The sequence below is a fragment of the Poeciliopsis prolifica genome, unplaced genomic scaffold, assembly GCF_027474105.1.
Source record: "Poeciliopsis prolifica strain line A6 unplaced genomic scaffold, Auburn_PproV2 SCAFFOLD043, whole genome shotgun sequence".
NCBI lineage: Eukaryota > Metazoa > Chordata > Actinopteri > Cyprinodontiformes > Poeciliidae > Poeciliopsis > Poeciliopsis prolifica.
In genome coordinates this window covers 2,868,544-2,886,419 of record NW_026562418.1, presented here as the reverse complement: position 1 = coordinate 2,886,419, position 17,876 = coordinate 2,868,544, and the positions used below count along the sequence as shown (strand labels likewise).

General features: G+C 37.5%; 1 pseudogene; it reads right to left on the bottom strand.

Annotated features, from left to right (window-relative positions):
• Window positions 1–4,415: 4,415 nt before the first annotated feature.
• Window positions 4,416–17,876, bottom strand: part of LOC129376266 (CMP-N-acetylneuraminate-beta-galactosamide-alpha-2,3-sialyltransferase 1-like) — a 41,069-nt pseudogene continuing 27,608 nt past the window's right edge.

Sequence of the window (17,876 nt, the reverse complement as noted above, 5' to 3'; positions counted from 1 at the left end):
CATAACTTGCCTTAGCCTTTGTGGAAAGCTATATAGTGGTGAGCCAACTGTAGCTTAGCAAAGGGCGAGAGGGAAGGCATGAGCACGAGAGTGATTGATAGCGCTAAAACCCTCCTTCTGCCTCTGATTGGTTGTTTCTGACTGAGTGCTTCAGTTAGTACTTTTTTTCACAGATTATATCATACTGTCTTTTTCTGAATCATGAATGCTGATCTTAAAGGCCCTGGGTTCTTCTGTAACCTCCTGAATGATTTGTTGATGTGCTCTTGGATTACTTTTGGCAGGCTAACCTCTCCTGAGAAGTGGTCAGCCTTCACTATTCCATGTTTCTTCATTTGTGGATAGTGGAGTCTCTGATGCAGCATGTTGACTTCATCTAGTGAGATGTCTTACACTTCAAGAAGCTCCAGCATACGTCCCTTCCAAAGCAACCGAGCCTGGATGTAACTAATAAAACCCAACCCAGCATTCTGAGAAACAATGCATTTTATTACAGGTCATTCATTGTTTCACAAGCCTGAAATTACTTCTTCACAGACAATCAGGTGAGGAAAAACACTGACTTTCTTTACATCATGCATCGACCCTTTCAACAAATTAGAATGTTATTGAAAAGTCAGATAATTCAGGAACTTTCACCAATAAATTACACACAGAGGGATATTTGACAGCCTTTATTTTTGTTAGTTAGGATTTTTTTTTTCTTCTTCATTCCAGCTCTTTGAGCTGGAATAGGGACGGATTAATGTAGCAAACGTGAACAAACTCAAGAAAAGTGCAGCCAATACATGCAGCTCAGGTAACATTTGCTAAAATATTTCACGACGTGACTTTGTTTCTTCCTTTGCTGGTACATGCAACTATAGATATTAAAGCTGCAAACTTGAATATCCACAAAGCCTTCTTACGTACGATCCCGCAGCATCTTTCTTCAAAGTGAAGTGTCCTGCAGTTCTGTCCGGTTGCTCTCGGCATGTGATTTTATCTTTCTATGGAGTCTTACTAAGAGCCTTGAGAGTTGCGCTTTAGTTTAGACTCTTATTTTGAAGGAAGAAAGAAAGCAGCTCAGAAACATTTGCAGTAACTGTTAGATCAATAACTACTGTTGTTAAATATCATTGTAACTGACAACAGCTTCATTCTAGATCAGCAGGTCACGCAGCATTTCTGGCTGTTTGAATTGACCTTTTGTGAAGTTACACTGGTTGACCACAAGATGGGGTGACACACTAAAATCATGACCCTGTGACACAGCTGGCTGTTCAGACCCATCCATTAAAAATTTGAGTAGTACCAAAAGTCCATTTATTTCACTAGTTTTATCAAGTGAAGCACTAATGCAGATTAATGGATGTTTGAAAGCCTTTATTTCTGTTGGTTATGATGATTTCCCACCTAAAGTTAATGAAAAAAATGACTGAAAACAAAAAAAATATAAGAAATGTAATAAAGGAATGTATTTCAAATGTAGCGTATGTATTAAACCAAGATGGTAAAAAAAATTTTAAAGATATTTTTAATCTGAGGAATCAGTCTAATCAGAACATTATTGAATATGACTGTCTTGACTTCAGTCATGCAGTGTTATTTCTAAATATATAACTATATAGCATAAATGATCTGATCACCGACTGAAGCAGACTCCCACTGATTTTCTGAAACGACTAAAAATCCTGCAATTTTCCCTTTTTGCACACTGACTTTTGAAATAGCACTGTTTATATCCACATGGAGAAACATCATCGCACATACACAACTGATGCTGCATACACCTGGCTTTGAGCCAGAGAGGAATTTACATCCCCCGTCTCTGGCTGGTCCAAGAAAACTCATTTATAACACAGATAGGAAATAATAGAAAACGTGCAGGTTTGCATTGCCCAAGTAAAATACATTTAGACTTATTTATTTTATTGTTGTTACTCAAAGACACAACTGCTCCTTCAGACTAGCCAGCAGCAATTAGCAAACACCAGGTGAAACTGGTGAGTTATTAAAGGAGACACTTCCCAGCCTTGATGTGATGACTTCCTGAAGCCGGAGTTGTTATAAAGAGGCCAGATTTAAAGGAGTCAAATTATGAACCCAAATTTCTTTCAAGTCACATTTGATGTGGCTTTTTTTTTTTATTTTTTATAAAAGCTGAACCCAACATGGTCACTTGATTTCTTGAAGGCGGAATCTCCTCCATTCCTACCAACCCTTTACCAGCGTAGTACCGAGAAGTAGCTCGAATAATAAGCTCAGCTGACGCACCGTTCCACCAGGTGTTTGACAACCTGTCGTCCTGAACAGACCGCAGGTTTATTATTGCGCAATAACACCTGATGCAGGCGTCACGTTTTACACAACTATCCGTGTGAGCGTGGAGACATATGCTCTTTAAATCTTTGTATTTTATTTACTTATTTATATATATATTTTTGGCATGTAATATTTGAGCCATTCGTTAGAAATGCAGTGAAAACTGTCGGGTCCGCGCTCTGTTTGCAGTGCGCGCTCCCGACACAGAAAGGACAATTTTCCACAGTGGGGAAAAAAAAAACCCCAAAAAACTCACATGACAAAAATTTCAAAATTAAAATGGGTTTGTGGGGCGTGTTTTTCGTAAATACTTTATTTTTGATGTGAAGATAGTCGAGCATTAAAAAATAATTACTCGGGCCATTATTTCAGGAACACTGCACTTTTTAAACCTCGGACAAAATTACTAGGCCAAGTTGTTGTTGTTTTATTATTATTATTATTATTATTATTATTATTATTATTATTATTATTATTATTATTATTTGTCAATGGTAACTTATCAATAAATTAAAAATACAATAAAAAAACAAAAGAACGAAAATTATACATTGTCTGTCTGTCACAAGAAGGTAATGGGAATGTCTGACAGTCTAATGTCTTCCCAGTCACACACTGCTGTTACTTTTTTTTCTCTTGTCAGTCTCTTGCTTAAGAACAAGCTTTCAATTCCCAAAGTAAGATTTTTTTTCTTTTGCTGACTCAAAATAGAAACAAAACAATAAAACAAAAGAAAAGGAGTAAAAGTATTCTAGTAACTCACTGCATCTTGAATCACATTAAATTGCTTTTAAGTTTTAAGCTTAACCAGTGAGGTAACTCCAGAGCAGAGCTCGCGTTAACTGAATTTATTTATTTATTTATTATTTTATTTATTTATTTTCTTAACGACAGGACAATTGTAAGCCTATCCGTCATTTGACAGGTTAGATTTGACATACTTGACTGGTGCGCCTGGGCAGACATTACAGACTTTATGCAAATAGTTAATTGCAACTAAAATCAATCCATAATAATAATAATAATAATAATAATAATAAAATCATCTCATGAACACTGAACGAAATGCGCCTTTCTGTCCGGGCGCTCTGGAGCGTCTGGTTCAGAAGCGCATTCCAAAACCTCTGGTTGAAATGACGCGTTTAATCAGAAAGAGAGTGCAACGTTGTGTTCATTCATTTGTAGTCTAAACAGAGCAGCCGGGAGTTTATCTTGCGGAAATAAATGAAGGCGCAGAAGACCGTAACATGCGCAGTGCGCTGTGGCTGCACAGCCAATCAAGCCGTCGCTGCAGAGAGAGAAACTGAACTCTTAATTCCTGCGGTTTCAGCAGGAACCTCCTTTGGTCACGTTACCCTCCCGCGCCCAGAAGGAGCGCGGCGCTCTGGAGGACGCATGTTTGCAACATCTGTCCGTTTCCGGGAGGCGAAACTACGCAAAAAAGATCATCGTAAATGCGCAACGTCCTGACCGCGCATAGGGGGGGAAAAAAGTCGCAGAGTTGAATTGACCGGTTTGGATCAGACAGATCCAACTGGCTGATGGACCAGCGCAGATTTCTATTGCACTACTTAATAGTAAACTGTTCCCTCTGAACTTGTGTTTTTTTTCCTTTTATTTTGTTTCTTGACTTCGATTGCAGTGATGTGTAGTCTCACCCAAATAAAGATTACAGCGGACCTTTAGATATTTTTTTACTGCATTAAATAAATACAATCACTTCTGTTTGTTCTATTTGTAATCTCTTTATAGTGTAAAAATAAGATGAATATAAGAACCTTGACCCTGCAAGTTTCCCTGCTGTGCAACAACCAAACTGCAGGGTCACCTCAAATACATTAAAAAAATGTCAAACCAAACAACAATAAAAGAGAAACAAGCAAATTCTAATCAATCTTTATTTTGTCTTTTTAAAAAACCTTGTTAAAAACCAAATGTACACTCACTGATGACTTTAAAATATATGTTCACCAATGCATTGGTCAAACCATGACCATTGGCTGTAGCAAGCCTGAGGTAGCTACGTAGCAAATAGCTCAGGCTAGCTATTACCTCAACCAAAAACAATTATGAAAAAAGAACAAATCAGAACTAACATAACAAAGCTACTTTTCTATTCTAGATTTCTAGATAAACATGAACAGCCTATTGCGGGGACCTGACTGATGTGAGGGAACTGCTGTCAGTTATGACATCATCGGAGTAGTTATAAACTAGATATGATTATCCAGTTTCTAGAGTGCTTCAAATAAATTAAAAAGAAAAAAATATATATACAATAAAATGTCATGACAAAGCAGAAAGCAGACTAGGATTAGCAATATGTGGCACACTACCACAAAAATGATTAAATAATACAAATATTTGTGTTAAACCAAAAAAATACATTATATGTGACTTTTGGAAAGTCACATATTATGGCCTTGGACGTTAACCCATTATTAATCAGCAGCTGAGTTGGACTTTTGCTCAGTAAAAAGTAGCAATAAAAACAACAGGATCAATAAAGGCAAAATATGCATACTATATTCATTTTTGTTTGTATGAAATCAGGGCACCATCATGACCCTTTGTAAAATGTCACTGTTTTCTCTTTAGCTAGCTCCTGTATGATGTCATATTCCCGATCTCCAGGGTGCCCTCCAGTTTTCAGTTTTTTGTTGGTCAACGCTTCGAAGTAATGGCTCCAGTTTCCATCGCTGTCTGCTCCAAAGCCAAAGACATGGACCTAGCAACGTGAATGCAAAAGAACCAAGTGAAAATCACGCAAGCCAACCAACCTAAAAGAGAATTCTGTTGGAAAACGTTTTTCATTGTGCGAAAGAGTGTGGCTGCTGTTAGAGAGTTAAGTTTCTTACAGGAAACCTATTGTTTGTGTCAGTTATTTAACGAGTAATGTACATACTTAAACTTCTTAACCCATGAGTGTCAAATGCATTTTCATTTCAAGCAACATCAAGACCATGAATGAAAGATAAAACTACATATTAACAAACCATTACAATATTGTGGCTTTCTTCGAATTAGCAGAATACTTCTTGAAATTAAATATTTAAAAGTGCCATTTTCACATTGATGCAATTCTCCACTATTTAAATTTTAAAAAAGTACTACGCTTATTTTTAAGGTTCCATTGAGGGGCCACGCAAAAAGCCAGAACCAACACAAGCTCTTTGTCATTTCATATTTTACTGAGCCTTACATACTCACTGAACTTCATAAAACAACTGACAGTAGAAACGCAACCTTTGGGGCGTTGCACTGATTTTTACGTGGTAGATGAACTGTGAAGTGGAGGGAGAATTATTAGTTTCCATGATATTTGTAGATAAATTAAGTTGAAGTGTATTTCTCCCTTTCTGAGTCTGATAAGTAAATCGTCAGAATAACATGTAATTGGAAGCTAACCATTAGAGGTCCCAAAGAGAAAAACAAAAGTTTTGGGCGACATACAAACCTCTGTGTGGAGGAAACCTAACTATGCATGTCAGCTTGAACACACTATGCCATTGTGAAATTCTGACACGGATGGATTTCTTTCTTTGTAATTGCTGGATGAAGATGTAACCCTTGCTTTGAAATACATCCTTAAGTGGACATGTGTTTGACTTAAATTTTTTAATTTTTCTCTCAGAAGCTCATAAAGTCCTTACCCGAGTGTTTTCACTTTATACACAGACACTCTCATCAACCTGACTTGGGAAAAAGAGAATCAAATCAGCAAATAATGATTCTGGGATTGAGCTAATAGAAATGACCTATGTAATCCTCACCTAATCAAGCATGTTTAATCTATTTTAACATCAGGTAGAGAACATCTTGTCATACAGTGTGTACAAATATTAGGTTATAGCAGCTGTACATGTTTGTGCAGCAGTTTGTAGCCTGTTCTTAGCCGGGATGTTAAAAAAGAGAACTGGATTCATTTCAGTGTGCACACAAAGCAGAAGCAGACCTCGAGGATGTCAGCCTGATAGTTGTACACCATCTCCACGCAATTTGAGCTTACATAGCGTTCCTAGTCATGAGCTGGATAATGATGTTTAGATGAAAGCAAATACAAAATATGGTTTGGTAAGTTCTATTTTTATGTAAATATAAATAATTACACCACTTGTTTAGCCATTAGCTTCAATAAGTCAGGTATGTTGTTTTTCTTTTGGATACCTGAGTTCAACTTCAGTAGCCACGCGCAGGTGTGCTAACCACCAGACCTGTGCAACAAGACGTTACATAAGCAGAACCAGTGTGACGACACCATCTACAAATCATGTCACGTCCTGGTCTGAAAAAATTCAAGAACAAACATTTTGACTGCAACTACATAGTTGCTAGGTGAGACAATCTGGTTGGTCACATCAGAATTTTAAGTCAGGATTAGTGAGAGACACTCATTTCCTTTCATTTAATTTTTTTCATGCCATTACAAAACGGACTGAAAAAGTCAAATTGTTTCAAAATCTTCAGTATGGCGGTAGTTGTAAAAGTGTGTATTGAACAAGGTTGTATGTTACATAACAAAACTTGAGAATCACTGTTCATTGGATATTTCATTTACCCCAATAATTGAAGTTGACATGCAGATTTGGTCATACTGAAAGCCACTAGGAGTGTTTTCTAATTTGGCCAATCATACATATTTACCTCGTCACAAACGTGTAGGGCGAAAATTAAAGTCATGAAGCCAGTGGATGGATATGCTCCTTTCTTCTCCAGCCACTTCTCATGAGAATACATCATAAACTCTGGGTTGATCACTATCACCTGTTACAAAGAGACAAAATAATGAGTACAGAACCATCACCAGTGCAAGATGGAAAAAACTTTCAAAGCATACTCACCAAATCCTTGTTAGCTCTAATTTTGGTCTTCATGGGCGCGTAGGATCTATCAAGACAACATGATTGAAAAACCTTTACTCCCAAAAGAAAGTAGGCTCACAGAGAAAAACACACGCAGAAAAGTTGAACCCAGAACAGTGACACTAAGACATCTAAGCTATAAATTCACGACTAGTTTTATTTTTTATGAATGATTGTGTAGCACATTTAAGGCAGTTGTGACGCTTTATTTAATGAAGTGAACGTGTGTGTTATTCCCACGCTTCTGAATCTTAGTGTGTTTTCACACTTGGTAGTCCGGTGGACTCGGTTCAGTTGGTAACCAAAACGGCTACATTTGTTACGTTTTCACTTGGTGCAATTCGCTTTCACACTGCACTGTGTAAAATGAAACAAAGAATTTGAAAAACGTGTCCCCCTCCTCACCTTAAGGAAATGGCATGTAAACCATGGAAGGATACATGAGTGAAACTTTCTTCTTGACAAAATGTAATTTTGTCAATTTTAGATTTTAGTAGTTGTAGGATTTCTCTTTTGCCTTTGGTTAAAGACCACAAGCTATTTCCCCTGCTAACACTAGACTGGTGCATTTGCTTTGGTTGTATATACCCAGAATGCCATGCGCCATATTCCACTTCCTGCTTTGGAGGTAGTCTTCGTTCCACTTGGCATCGAAGTATTCTTTCAAACCGCGCAAGAGTTCCCTTCAACTGAACAAAGACTGAGGATTTTAGGCAGACCAAGGTTTTTGGTCTGCATCAGATTTTGATTATGTGTTCTCATCCTCTGCAAATAAACTAAAGTTTGATTAGAGGACTGGCGACATTGCACCCTTGTTGCTTGAACATTAATACAAAAAGTGTTTCTCATGTTTAGTAGTTTTAGTTGACTGAAGGACCTTTAAAAATCTTATTAGTACTTAAGGGGAAATCTTTTATTTTTTATGTTGTAACATCACTTAATCCTGATTTTTAAGTTTTATTCCTGTCCTTATTTGTTGCCCAATCCCTCCTGAGTCATATTTTAGAAACAGACACATTTGTACTCCATCATTCTAGTTAGCTGAGTAATTCCACTGACATCCTTTCAGCTTTTCCAATGATGTCAGAAGAGGAAGAAAACATTCTCTCATAGATGTTTTTTTTTTCATTCCCATCAACTATGATGTTCTGCAATAACATATGGTGACAAAGCCATCACATCATCATCTGGGATTATCCAAATAGCTGAAAGGCTATTGTCCCAGTGTATGTGGACATCCCTCATAAATCATAGAACAAAATTTTCTCTAAGACAGTGAGTGAAAAACATTTTGTCAATATCTTGGAATCTTTTGAACTGTATGACTTGGGTCAAACCGTGAGGGTTTCTTAAAAAATGTTCTGGCATTTAGCAAATTGAAATCATTTTGGTAATTCTAATTAAGCTAAAGCAAGAAAAGTTTGTAACTTTTACAAACATTATGGTGTTTTACATATTTGTCAAAACTCTCACCTGTTAATCTGTCCTTAGCTCTTCCTTCTGCTCTCTCCCCTCACATCTGCACCCTATTTCTAACCAGTCAGCTGTTCCTTGTCCTGTTGGCTAAATAATGTTGACTGTTTGCACGAGACTTCACGCTCTTTATATCTCCCCCCGTGCCGCCATGGCGGGCGTCAAAACAACCAATCCTCTCCTTTAAATCCTGTCAGAAAAAGACATCTGTAGCCTATTGTCACTTTTTCACTTTACAAATGGTCACAGGGTCGTGCACAGTTGACTGCACAAACAGGCAAGGTTACAGACCTTGCCTGTCTGTGCCAAAAGTCGTTCTCTTTTCATTTTATTGTACAACTTTTAGTGAGGCAAGATGAGGTAAAGATGGATAGCAGCTATTAACCAAAAACCAGTGGAATCGTGAATTTGCAGCAAAATGTGTGATTAGAAACACACTTTCTAATCACATATTAGAAAGTGTCTAATGTGTCACACTGTATGAGTACATGATGGGTAGCCATGATGTATACCATCATGTACATCACTTACACCCATGTACATCTTTTACTTAGCGTAATCACACTTACATTGATGTAAGTGTGATTTATTTTCTATACTCTATACTCTCTATGAGCCCCAACCAGGTGTGTTACGTTTAGAGACAAATTAATTCGACTCGAACAAGTATGTTCCCGTGCCTCACTTACAGCGTCCGCCATGGTGCCTCGAGTGAATAAGTGACGTAGTTGCAAAGGGTCAATATCAAGGTGATTGAAAATAGCAGTAAGAAGAAGTGACTCACTTTCCATGGAATCCTGTCGTAAAAGCCTTGATGAGCCATTCAAGATCCATAATCTTGAATGGAAAGAAGACGAGATGAGTGGAGTTGTGCAAATCCATGGCGCTCTCTGGGTACATGGCATGATAAGTCGTTCTGGTCCCGATGTCTTCCTCATAGCCTTTTATTTTAGCAAGGTTCATTCTAAGCAGCATGACATGACACATTAATTTGGCTTTAGAACCTTATGTTTTCTATATTTTTCCTTTTACTGGGAGCTGAACCCTTACCTTATAACAACATCTTGGTAATCTATCAGAGATCCATAATGTGATCCTTTCAGATTTGCAGAATTTCCAACAACTGCACAAGTCCTGCAGGTGTTGAGGCTCGGCTTTCTAAGCTTGTGTCTCTGGGGGAAGATCTCAAAGAGTTTGTGGACCGTTTCTTTGAAGAACCCGAAGTCCCGCCGTTCATTTTGCAAATGCTGCAAAAAAGCATCAATGTCAGGCCAGTAATCTAAATTTGCTGGAGCCTCGTTCAGAAGAGACAGCTCACCTTCCACCACCTGAAAGCTTCCTCTGAGAGGTTTGTTGTCGAAGACAAAACCGGCTCAACAGAACGGTTCAGACGACCACTAAGCGGCCCGCTGTTTCCAGACACGCATCTGTCACAAGCACACCGGTCTTGGAATTGAAGTTGAGACAATTCGTTAAAATTTAACACCAAAAGCAAACCAGCTGTAGCCACAGACAGCAGATAAGCCAGTAGCTTCCATTTAAATGGCATCCTTGACCTGCAAAGAGAAACGAGAATTTGAGTTGACCCTTTTCAGCTCCCACAATCCCATTTAGATTGAACTTATTTATCTTATTAAAATTAAATGATTTTCTTTTCAAATCATCAGAACACATTAGCGACATGAGCAGCAGTTCTATTTCATAATTCCTTCGTTTGATCAAATACGGCGAGCTCAAATGGAATTGCATTAGCTTACCTTTCTTCTGAGCTCCACCTGTTATTTGCAAACACACTTGTCTTTGGGAACGCTTCGGAGGCTGACACTGGAAATTAAGGCAAACTGTCTGCTGATGTTACGGTTTCTGAGAGAGAACAGGATGAGTTCTCTGCCGCTGATGAGCAAGTATCAAGGGGCGTGGTTTGCACAGAGCGGGTGTTCTGGGAATACACTACAAACTTGCAGATTTGCTCATAGAACACAATAGAACAACAGTAACAGGAAGCTGAGCAGCAGAAATAGATAGGATTGGATTTTCCAAGGTGAAGATTTCATCAACTGTGATCCCTGCCTTGTTTTATTTGTTCGATACCAACACAACAAAACCTCAGCTATTAACATTATCTCGAATCGTTTAACATCTGTTCCTTGTTCTCAGATTTTGCTGCATAAAATGCCAACATAGACTTAAGATAAATGACTAAAAAAAAACCTTTTTATATAAATTGTCTCTTTATGGAAAAGCACAAAAGAAGCAACGGCTTCAATGACAACAAAAAACAGAAGAACAAAGTTTTACAAAATAAATGATCAAATTCCATTCCTTCCTTTAAAAATTTAATGTTTTATAGCTTGTAGGTCAGTGGTAATTAATTAGCAAGCCAACTTCCAATGCTAGTAATGTTTGCACTAACTGGGCCACCCAGATGACATTTGCTTGCAAACTATAGCAGTTAGTTTTAAGTCCAATAACTATATGTCATTTAAATTTGTGTTTTTTGCCTTAATATGTGAATTCACACTCAATACATGTTATTGAGCTTACCTGTGATGCTTCCATCCGGTCCACTGTTGTCTTTAAATATTTCTTCATTTTCTTCATTGGACATCATCAACTGCGACTGCCGCAAGCAAGATCTGCGACAAATGAAAACTACACAAGCCGTTTCAAGCAGGATCCAAGTGTTTTTTCGTGTGTTTTTTTTGTCATCAGTTATGCGAAACTATTGTGAAGTGGATTAAAAAAATTTTTATATCTTCCTTTAATTAATTGTTGTTGTTTTTTTATGTCATGATTTCATGAACCCATTGTCAGCCCCAGACAAAACGGCAAACGGTGATAAAAAAATAATAATAATAACAATAAAAAGAAAAGAATTTTAGTTTTAGCACTGGAAATGGTAAGAACAACCTGCTGGTTGTCCTGTACAACACAAGTTTAGTAACTGGACCGTTTTGATGGAAGAAAAATGTTTTAATTAATCAAATCATCATGCGAGAGGATCTACCTGCTCTTCTAGTAAACACAGTGTGAAACAAAGCTGAACTCTGCCTGACTGTTCGCAGTCCCACTCTGATCACAGCCACTTAGAAAATTGCTAAATAGTTCAGCCTCACTTTTGATTTAGAAATACCTGTTGAGGTTTAGATAATAGATGAAGGCATCAATCGAACTGGTGTCATCCGAACAGTAAAATGAGGTTAAGGGACCAAACATGGACGAGAACAAGAGATGTTCAAAAATTGGGGGAGGGGGTATGAAATTTAATAATGTAAAAAATCGTAGTTAATTGGTCAAATCCCAACGCAAAACAAATTAAAACAAATTTGGGCCCAAATTTGTGAAGAGTTTGAGAGAGATTTTTATGTTAAGAAATTAAAAAATACTTTTAAACTTTCGGAAAAAGGGGTAAAAATGTGAAATCAGAGGATCGAGATGCATAAATATGAAACTGAACAAAAAGAAAAGCCATTGCACTTTAACTCCATAAATACAACTGTATGAACGAGGTCAGCCGAGTTGACCTGACCTATATCTTAACTCAAACTAACTTACAACCAGACAAAAGAGAAAGGCTGCTTAATTTAAATGGATTAACCTAAATTCTGCCCCTTTAATTGTGCGACGTGAGGGAAAATAAAATAAAAAATAGCTAAAGCAACGCGTGAAACACCTGCGGCAAGAATGGTACGCGGCACTTATGTCATTTTCAAGCATAAGAATTTTAGAGACTAATTTAACTCAACTGAAAGTGTTCAACAAATTACTTATTTAAAAATGATTATTTCATAGTAAATAGAGCTATTAGCATCCAGTGGCTACTGGAAATGTACAGCAGTCATTCATTAAACGTGCGCTCTCATCTGTGTTGCTTTGTGGCTCTCCCAGTGAATATTTCACTGGGAATGTAATCCAGCAAGATGTCAAAAGATAAAATGCGTCACGTCGCGCTGAAAAGATCGATTTTGAAACATCTGAATGTCCACTGTGAAGCAGTGCCTCTGATAAATACAATACTTCCTCATAGTAAGCCTTTGTGTACAAATGGAAAGAATGAATATGCCTCATTGTGCCTTGCACAAGTGATATTGTACAAAAGTATAGACACAAACAACAACCACAAATGTTATGTCTGTTTTTTTAACTGGCTACTTTCAAGCATTGGCTAATTAAAATATTAACTTTATGTCAATTTTATCCAACTTTGTTCACTTTTGTTATAATTTTGTTTTAAATTCAGTTGCTTGTGTCCATGTGTGTGTGTGGGGGGGCGTGTGTGTGTGTGTGTGTGAAACATCTCAAATATTAATCACAAGGCTCCAACAAACAAAAATCAATTTTGCTAGCATATTTTTTGCAACTATTCTACTTTATTTACTAATATACAACTCTTTCCACTTGGGGAGGGGGATTTGAATCAAAAATCAGTTTATGGTGGTTTTATTTTTTATACAGCATCAAAAATTAGGGAAGATGTGCAAAGCCCATGAATAAAAACTTTTAGCCATGACTTCATGTCTTATTAATGTATTTATTTATTTCGTTGGGAACAACTTAATCATAACAAGTCATGGACACAACTTTATTTAACAGGTTTCAAGTAACACGGCAAGAGAAAAGATCTTTCTGCTGATTAAAATCATCAGATACTGTAGTGCCGTATGACAAGGTATGAAAACATTAGATAACAAAAACTGAAGCATTATCATCGTACTGTGAAGAGATTTGTAGCTGATTCAGCACAATGATGAGTGTGTACAGATAAAGGGATAATGAGGAAGGTTTCTTTTAAACAAATTAATCGAATTAAGAGAGCAGCTGTTAAAATGCAAAGCAGCGAATAATTATTTGAAGCTGCTGGGGCCTCCAGAGGCTTAAGGTGCATGAAGCTACTATCAGGCCCCAACCAGAGCTCACAACCAGAAACTGTTTTCCTTCTCTGACAGTCAGTCAAAAAGAAACCTGCGAGATGGGGAACATTACATCTTATTCTTTGACATACTTATATGTATCTACATAATTACATCTCCAAGTCATATAATATTTTTTTCAATTTCTTGATGGTGGATTCAACTGACCTCCAGAAGACGTTCAGTGCCTCAAATACTTATTGTAACTCAAATTTCAGCAAGCCCTGTCCAACAACCTTTTCCATGATTGGTTGGAGTGGATTTATTGTCTCCATGATTGACAATCATGGAATCAGCATTGCTGGGTTTCAGAAACGTGATCCGGATGATCCACAAAATTCAGATGGAGGTCCAGAAGTGGATTTCTCCAGTTCAAAACAAAGCAAAATGGATCACAATGCGTACGCTCATGCCCCAAGTAAGCTGGAGCAGACGAGGCATCTCGAAAAAACACGTGTATATTTAGGATACGATCCGTAATGTCTCTGTAAAAAAGACTTATAATCTTTTGACGGGTCAGGCAGGTTGTCGCTGTGGTGGTGGAATGGAAAATATTTCCTTGGTAGGATTAAACCAGTCAAAAACAAGCAATCAAAAAGGTTTTAGTGTTATCAATCACCTTCATGTATACGCAGAAAAACTGTTTATCCGTCATCATCTGTTGTAATGCTAACTAGCCTGAGCATTCACAACAGGCTTTGGTGTTGGAAAATAGCAGTAGCATAGCAGAGAGCAAGTGGGAAGGGGGTGAACAGCGTACATGAGGGTGATTGACAGCGTTAAGACTCTCCTCCTGGTTCTGTACGTCGTATTTCTCTCAATGGAACGCAGTTGTCGTAAGAGAACTAAACAGTGAGAGACATGGACAAAGTAATTGGAAAATACAACTAACTTGAGACGTGCTTAGGGAAGAGACATCAAACAGAATAATGTGATTCTCTTCAGATGATCCTCGTAAAAAGATCCTTCTACTCTGTTTTTCCATCACTCCTACGGTTCATGTTCTTGTTAAGGTTGGTGCTTCGCACAGCCATACACAAATTATGAGAAAGGGTGTGTAAAATAATATTCTTTCTTCTGAACAGGCACTGAATAGTGAGCGCAGATATCGATTCTAAGATATCCTTTATTGATATACCTCTGAAATGACAAACAATGAGCTTGGGTGACATGCCAGGTTGTCTCAGGTAGAATCAGGAATATGTGGTTAGACAAGAAATAGCTTGCCGAACCAGTTAGCAAAACCAGTTTTCCTGCACTGCTCCCTGGTGGTGCTTTGTAATAACTACAAGCTGAAACAAAAGCATTGTGTCCATGGATAGTTCAATCAAAACTTCTTTCTGTTTATTTTTGTCTTTTGAACAATCTTAGATAGTTTTCAAACTAGTGAATCTTGGATGTCCAGTGACATTTCTCCCAAATCCAAATTAATCCCAAGAGTTTGGTTATTCCCTGTGGGTGTGTATCACATAAAAGTAAATAAATAAAATAATTAACAGGCTGTAGGATATGATTACAGCAAATTAGCCATTTACAGAGCCGGTTACAAACTCAGACGGCGGACAAGTGGACAGATGTGCCACTAGCTGCGTTTTCATTACAAGTGTGAGCAAAACTTTGTCAATATCCTGATAATGTCGAAAAATAACCCAAATTTCATGTCCTTGTGATTCGGAAAAAATGTATCTCCAAGCACTTCCTGTCATCTCCTTCATGGATTGTGGTTGTTGGAAACATCCGGTTGCTGATCATGCGACATATGTGGTGCGAAAATGATCAATGCAGTTTTGCAAACGTTCTCCAGTCAATGTAAAAGCTGTTTGAAACTTTTATTTGTCATTATTAGAAAGATCAGCATTTTTTCTTAGTTGCATTTTTGCCATAACTGAACATGTCCACTCATGTTCAGTTAAACATGGCTGAACATTTTTAAAATGTTCAGCCATGTTTAACTGAACATGACTTTTTGTGGGTAAGCTGAATAATATTCATGCAACAAGAAGATTTTGTCCCAACTGAAATCTGATGCAGTATTTGTGAAGGGAGCTGAATATTAGGATGAAAGCAAGAAGACCTTCCAACCTTAAAAACTTGGAGTTTATCACCAAAGATAAAATTCCCATAATCCCAGTGAAAGCATGCTATCAGTTTTGAACCAAGGACAAAACTGAATCTGCTGACGGTAATAAAAAATCATCTAAAGTTATTACTGACAAGTGTATGAATAACTGACATGTCATGTGTTTTAATTGCATTTTTATAGTTAATACTTGGTTTTTTTTTTATTTTTTACAAGACGTAAGACAGCAGACTGAATTGTAAGCAGAGCTTTTTTGTCTCACTACAGGAGGAGCTAAAGACCAAAACGTTACTGCAGAGTGGATATGTTGCTGTGTGAGAGGTTTTATGCGTTTTTGATTTAACTTTGTTTCTTTTCTGCACTGCGACACCCTCACTTTCTGTTTTATTTGACAAGCAGCCATGGACTCCTGCTTTTGTTGCATATGTGTGTCCTCTATATTTCTTTTCTTTTCTTCTTCGTTGCTTTTGTGCCGATCTGGCATCTCTGTTTCTCATAAGTGGCTTAAAGTCAAAATACATACATTTATTAGAAAGACCTGATCATATTTCAGCCTTAAATCTGATTTCAATCCAGGAAAGATAGAAATCGATGTCTATAGTTGAATCCAGTACCGCACAGTTTAAGGTCTTTTGCACTCAGAATTCAAAGCAAAAGTTGTTTATAAGACTAGACTGAGAGGGAAGCCGCAAATGCTGTCCACACTTAAAAATCTTAAATAATATTTGCATCCCTCTGCATAACTGCTTATGTCCTCAATCCAGAACTCATGTTTTTCCCATATTTTCTTTTTTTTTCATATTTTATTCATGTTTTTTCTTGCTTTCCAAAAACGTCAAAACATGAGTTATACAATTTTGCTAGAAGGCTAAAACATTTAAATCACCAAACAAAACTGAATTGTAATAAATTGAAATGGAGTTGGCCTGAAGACTAAATCACTGCATGCAAATCCCGCGCCAGCAGGGGGCTCCCAAGAGTTAAAAATCCTGCCTGCTTTGTTGTCAGAGCAGTAACTCTAAACTTATTCTGCACAACACAACATATTCTCAAGTCTTTTAATAAAACTGAGTATTTTTTTTGTTTAGTATTCTACAATATATTTGAATTGTATGCAGAGAACCAAGGACAAAACTGAATCTGCTGACGACAATAAAAAATCATCTAAAGTTTACGTTTGCTGCTTTCTACTGACATATTCAAATTCACTTCGGCCACCATTAATTTCATTGCACTCTCACAGCGCCTAGCAGAAATTTACATACACGCTTCAGCTTTTAGCATATCTCTAATCTGTTTTTTTTTTTCAGCAGGGCCCAACGATTTCAAACTGTGCAGTTTCAGGGATTTTTAAAGGCAAACATAGATGTTTGAACAAAACATTGTAGAACTTTTCTAATCCACACAAGATCAAAATGATAACTACTGGCTCAAATATAGCTAATACTTCTAAATATTGCACTTCATCTGCCTTTTTTTTTTTGCACCCATCAGCGAGCTTCTGGCTTCATTCTGGCCAGACGTGTGATCACTCTTCTCAGAACTCATTCAAGTTGATTGGTTATCTGGCATGATCCCACCTTTCAAGGGATAACACATTCATTTTCAATAAAGGTGCACTCAAAAAAATCAGCTGAAATTGTTTTGGAATCTGATCAGGATGCGTCCTTGGTATACCTCCTTTTGCAAACCTGGAGCTAAACGTCCTTCAGTCCTAGGAATACCTTTGAATATCTTAGAAAATGTTAAATATTGTCATATTTTTAAAAGGGATGCCTGAGTTTCCTTCCTGCTGCCCCTGAGGCCTGCTATGTGTTCGGAGGAAGGCAGTTTTTGTGGTTGAGGGAAAGATCGATCGTTGTTTATCCAGTTGTGTTCAGTTTATGCTAACGCTTTTGAGGACAAAGTCACAAGGTAGCACTTCCACCCTCTTTGTGCAATGGAACAACACATCAGAACTCTTCTGAGACTGAACAGCCCAATCTTTGTCTTCCTTTGACTTGGACTTAGAGGTAGTTTCAAATCTGAGTGAAGTGTGTGTTTCGGAGTGGGGTGGCTTCATTCTGGGTCGACCCCTTCTCGGTCCATCGACGAGAAAGTCACTTCATTGTGAAAGTCTCAGGAGCTCAAGGTATTTTCACACCTGATAGTCCGTCAGATCGGGTTTGAGTCGGGACTAAAATGGCAACATTTGATACATTTTCAGTTGGTTACTTTGAAGTTGGCCAAAGTTGTTGAGTGATCACT